Source organism: Ranitomeya variabilis, chromosome 1 (assembly GCF_051348905.1).
Source record: "Ranitomeya variabilis isolate aRanVar5 chromosome 1, aRanVar5.hap1, whole genome shotgun sequence".
In the NCBI taxonomy this organism is placed as follows: Eukaryota; Metazoa; Chordata; class Amphibia; order Anura; family Dendrobatidae; genus Ranitomeya; species Ranitomeya variabilis.
The window spans coordinates 113,282,818-113,288,787 of record NC_135232.1 but is presented as its reverse complement, the minus strand read 5'-3'; the positions used below and the strand labels follow the sequence as shown (position 1 = coordinate 113,288,787).

Sequence of the window (5,970 nt, the reverse complement as noted above, 5' to 3'; positions counted from 1 at the left end):
ATAGCATCATGCAAATTATGCAACACCAGAAAACGACAATCTTCCTGATGGGCTGGCGCCATGCACATGGTCACCTGTGTCCAAAACTGGGGTTTATTTTTAGCCAAAGGTGTAGCATCAATGCCCCTTAAAGGAATAGGGTTCTGCAAAGACTGCAAGGGGAAACCACAACGCCTGGCAAATTCAAAGTCCATTAAGTTCAAAGCGGCGCCTGAATCCACAAACGCCATGACAGAAAATGATGACAATGAGCAGATCAAGGTCACAGATAACAGAAATTTAGGTTGTACAGTTCCGATGGTAACTGAACTAGCGATTCTCTTTGTACGCTTTGGGCAGACTGAAATGACATGAGAAGCATCGCCACAATAAAAACACAACCTATTCTGACGTCTGAATCCTTGTTGTTCCGTTCTAGACAGAATCCTATCACACTGCATAGGCTCAGGCATCTGCTCTGAGGACAACCCCACAGCGCGCACAGTTCTGCGCTCCCGCAAGCGCCGATCAATCTGAATGGCCAGAGACATAGAATCACTCAGACCAACAGGCGTGGGAAACCCCACCATAACATCTTTAACAGATTCAGAAAGACAATTCTGAAAATTGCCGCCAAAGCATCCTCATTCCATTTAGTCAGCACAAACCATTTTCTAAATTTCTGACAATACCATTCTGCCGCTTCTTGACCCTGAGACAGGGCCAACAAGGTCTTCTCCGCTTGATCCACAGAATTTGGTTCATCATATAATAATCCTAGAGCCTGAAAAAAGGCATCTACATTAAGCAAAGCCGGATTCCCAGATTCCAGGGAAAATGCCCAATCCTGAGGGTCGCCACGCAGCAGGGAGATGACAATTTTAACCTGCTGAATGGGATCACCAGAGGAACGAGGCTTCAGAGCAAAAAACAGTTTACAATTGTTTTTAAAACTCAAAAATTTGGACCTGTCCCCAAAAAACAAATCAGGAGTAGGAATCCTAGGTTCTAAAAGCGGAGTCTGAACAATATAATCAGAAATACCCTGTACCTTAGCAGCAAGCTGGTCTATACGAGAAACTAATCCCTGAACATCCATGCTAGCACAAGACTCCTCAGTCACCCAGAGGAAAAGAGGGAAGAAAAGACAAAGCAGGCTACAGAAAAAAAAATGTCTCTTTCTTCCCTTCTTCTGAGATGCATTTAACTCATTGTTGACCAGTTGTACTGTTATGATCCGGTGACCTTGGAGCCGCATGAGAGACTTTCTCAGGAGTAGGTGATACCTGTACTGACCGCAAACCCTAAACTAACACCGCAACTAGAAGTAGCCGTGGGATGTACCTAACACGTCCTAAAAAATAGTAAATATAGAAAAACTGACTGAACAGCCATCTAGTCTGAACTGGTGCATAACCAAAAAGTCTTACATAGCAAATAGATAATGGCTGCACTCACTAGGCAGACAGGTTAGTTACCCATTCGATCTGAGATTACCTTGACGTTTGGTGAATGGGCTCACAACTTTTGGCCAAATTTTGTGCTAAAAATCTCATGTGTTTTTTCATAAATTTCACAAGCCATTATGCTGTTCACATTTCATGTATTGCACATTTCCTTGCTTTAGCACAATAAACGAGTGCAGCCATTATCTATATCCTAACACGTCCTAGACACCTCGACACAGCCGGAGGACTAAATACCCCTATGGATGGAAATGGGAATTCTATCTTGCCTCAGAGCAGAACCCCAAAGGATAGGCAGCCCCCCACAAATATTGACTGTGAGTATAAGAGGAAAAACACACGCAGGCAGAAAAACAGGATTTAGCAAAAGAGGCACTTCTAGCTAAATAGAAAAGGATAGGACAGAATTCTAAGCGGTCAGTATTAAAATCCTAAAAATATCTACAGCAGATAATACAAATATTCTACATCTAACTAAAGACATAGAAAGTATATCTGCATCTCCTGAGAATCCAGCATGACTGAAAAATCCAAACAAAGTCTAAGCTGGACAAAAACACAATGAATTGCACTGAATTGCAAAGCACACTGCATGTGTGCACAGAGACAAAAAACAACCAGACACTTATCTTAGTTGAATTGGCAGCAGGGCATGAGGAGCCAGAGAGAGATGCAATCCCTCCAAGTACAATGGACAACTGGCATGGACTCATGGATCCTGCACACCTAAATACCTAATAGAGCTGCAATCAGCAGAAACACCTGCCCGGATTACAACCCCAAGACAACTGCACTACCACCAACAACCACTGGAGGGAGCCCAAGAGCAGAATTCACAACACTGAATACAGTGATAATGTTAGTTGACATATCACGAAACTGGTGACAGGTTCCCTTTAAGTGGTTGTGTAAAGGAGAAGACCGGACTGTGGGTGCTAACAGAACACCGGGTCCGGAACTGCTGGGGCCGAACCTACTGTTGCATAGGGGAAGGAGATTGCAGATGGAGCCAACCCTTAACCTGGGTAGAAGGTGCGTGAAGAGCCAGGGAGGTATAAAAGGATTTAAGCGGGAAAAGGATGGGGCTTACCGCCAGAGAGAGGAGTTAGAGACCGGTGCTGGGCTGTGGGGAAAGATAGGCCGCATAGTAGCGATCACGGTCAGGTGCAGTGAGGACTCCCAGGTGTCAGCGGGTTTGCGGAGGAACACACGCCGAGTGGAGGATTGTGGTGAATATGACTTTACTGAGCTGCAGCATAAAGGACTAAGGGCTCAGTGGGTAAGACCGGTGACCTCCAGCTACTGCCAGAAGTGAGGACAAATTGTTAGGCGGGGAAACCGGAGGAACTCAGCACCGACCTCAGCCGGCAACCGATCAACCATCTGACTCAGGAGACGGAACGGACAGCGGAGTCAAGCTAAGTGGAATTAATATACAGACTGCCATTCTGAAGTACTCTTTCCCTTTCCCTTGTTTACCCCTTATCCTTTATTTGTTTATTTCCTGTTGCTGCCTACAAGGAGGTTACTCCTGTATTGATAAAAATAAGTAATTGTTAACCCCTGCTCTGTGCTTCTGTGTCACTGCATCCGTATACCTGTGTTACAGTTGCATAAAATAATGAAATGAAAACTATGGCGCAGTGGCAGATTTACCAGGCATATAATGAATTTCCTTATTTCATGCATTTGCATAAATCTACTACTAAAAACACAATCTAATGGCAACAAATTGCATTTTATGGGAACTGGATTCAGTCAAAAAACCAAACGGAAAAAAATAAGAACACTGAATGAGAATACAGTATGCATGAAGGGGAGATATGTATCTTTATACTTAGGGCACGCAGTGGAGTTTGTACCGCAGAAATACTGTCTCATGTCTGCAGGCAGAAGCCCTAATAGAAGAGTCACTACCAGATTTGAATTCCACCATATTGTTATAATGCTGTCAGGTGTAAAGCCACGTGTATATTTCACACATTCACATGTCTGTTTTTTACTTATGAGTTCTTTTCGTGCTTTTCAGATAGAACATGTGCCATTACAGGACACTTATTGATGTGCAAAATAAACAACATAAACATCCATTATTGATCCTAGACACAAATAAAGCGTACTCATTCAAGTCTGAGACTATGAAAAACTGCTTTTCATGTTTGCATACTAGGAGAAGCTTGAGAAACCTTCATCAGTTAGCTATTTTTTTTGCATATGATAAAAGCACTGAAGAAACGCTGATGAAAATCTGCTCCAAAACACTGATGGAAATTGATCCTTTTTTGTGTACAAGATAATTGACTGTGACTATCTTTTTCATTACCCATTGCAAGGTATCAACCACTGAGGAACCTCAGATTTTAATATTTTTGACATCTGAATGAAGATTATGACTATCCTCTTCTACTACTATGCCCTGTACTACAAGCTATTGGTAATGCGTGCCTTGTGTGAGTGCATGAATATAATGAGCATATTTCAGAATTTGCAGGAAAGGATGAAGGTCTGTGGAGGTCCCTCGGCAATACACTGAAGAAGAGACTGTCCTCTTTTTTATAGGAAGGGAATGGAAACTTGCTGAGAAGCCAATCCACTGATAAAAGATGAAAGCATAAGATTAACATACAGAAAAGTATTACAAATAGCAATTATATCAAAATAACAATATTTTAATATTACTATTGAAATACTTCTACTACTACAACGACTGCACGGAATTGTGCAATAATAATATCATAAGATGCCTAAATAGTGTGTCCTCTATGCCTAAATTCCAATTATGTAATGCCTATATAATAATGTTACTGAACGCACAGATAGCAGTACTTACATCCCGGGTCTTCAATCCAATAGTTAAAAAATCTATGAAAGGTTGTGGGCTCCTGGATGGCGAAGGATCCAGAGTATTTTCCCCTTTGGCCCTGTTCTTATTTCAAACATGGAAGCCCATCCTCGAATTGGGAAAAGCACAGATCCAATCCTATAGACAAAAGGAAGAAACTCATGCAGAATACAGCAGTGTGAATGAGCTTCTATAACTACTGCGCTTCTACATTCTGTGATGTAGCTGTGATATCTTGTCAATGCTCTTTCCTGTCATTTGAATTATATATACGCAGAATACCCGTGGCTTCGCTCGCGGAAAATATGTTAAATTGTTGGTTATGGTAGCTAAAGTAAAATTTTCAGTGTCACCTGACGGAGCTCACATCTCAGTAATGAAAACCGCCTCAGGCCGGTTTCACACGTCAGTGGCTTCGGTACGTGTGGTGACAGTTTCCTCACGTACCAGAGACATTGACTCACGTAGACACATTAAAATAAATGTGTCTCTGCACATGTCAGCGTGTTTTCACGGACCGTGAGTCTGTTTGCAAAACACGGAGACATATCCGCTTTTCTCCGGCAGCACGGTCCGCAAAGCGTCTCGCACATGTGCACACGGAGAACAGTATGCACTCTCCTCCGTGTGCACGTACCGCCGCAGGAGAAACAGCGCTACAGTTAAGCGCTGTCCCCTGCGTGTGGTGCTGAAGCCGGCATTCATCCCTTCTGTCCTGCTCGGCTGAAAGCAACACTTGTAGGAGAGAAGGGATGAAAGCTCCTTACAGTGATGAATATGCGGCTCCACCCCTATGGGAGGTGGAGCCGCATATTCATCACTGTAATGAGCGGTACCACGTGACTGCTCACACAGGACAAGCTGCCGGCGCTGAGAGGAGGCATCGCGGGAGCTGGGTGAGTATTTCTTCTGCAAGTGGGCGGGCGCACGGGGGGCTGGGAGATGGGAGGTGACCCCGAACTTTATTTTTAACAAAAAAAAATTTGATTTTTCATCTCTTTTCTCCTGTGAGCGCTGCAAGGTACAAGAGATGTACTCCTCCACGGTCTGTGTGGTCCTCAGGCGGCTCACGGGCGGCACACGGCTGCCGCACGTGTGCCACACTGATGTGCCACGTGAGCACACGGACACGGATAACTCCGGTACCATTTTCTCCTGTACCTGAATTATCTGGACGTGTGAGACTGGCCTCACAGGCAGACTTGTCTAGTTGCCCATAGCAACCAATCAGAGCTCAGCTTTCACTTTACCTCAGCAGCTTCAGTGCTGAAAGCTCCCTGTATAGTAAGCAATAATCACAATCTTACTATGAGGCGTTTTTCACCTGACCAGTATTGCTGCTCAGTAATGTTCGTCCGTGTGCGCAGGGTGCATCCGAGTGTGTTTGCATGCGTGTGTGCGTGTGTGTGTGTGGTGTGCATGTGGTATTTATAAGGTGGTGTTGTGGTATTTGTGGGGTGGTGTTTGTGTTGTGTGTGTCTAGAGTGGTCTGGTGTTTGTGTGGTGGTGTGCTTGTGGGTTGGTATATGTGTGCTGTCTGTGTGATGTTTGTATGGTGTTTGTGTGGTGTGTTGTAGCATTTGTATGGTGTTGTGCTTGTGGGTTGGTATATGTGTGCTGTCTGTGTGATGTTTGTATGGTGTTTGTGTGTTGTGTGTGGTGGTGCGGCCCCATTAGCAGCGA

General features: G+C 44.2%; 1 long non-coding RNA gene across 1 annotated transcript; it reads right to left on the bottom strand.

Moving 5' to 3' along the window:
- Positions 1-3,035: 3,035 nt before the first annotated feature.
- LOC143793763 (uncharacterized) lies at positions 3,036-5,765 on the bottom strand. The gene is made up of 3 exons (XR_013220246.1): positions 5,612-5,765; positions 4,276-4,425; positions 3,036-4,038 (listed from the first exon to the last, which is right to left on the bottom strand). It is a non-coding gene; the product is annotated as an uncharacterized LOC143793763 (long non-coding RNA).
- Between the last annotated feature and the right edge of the window lie 205 nt (positions 5,766-5,970).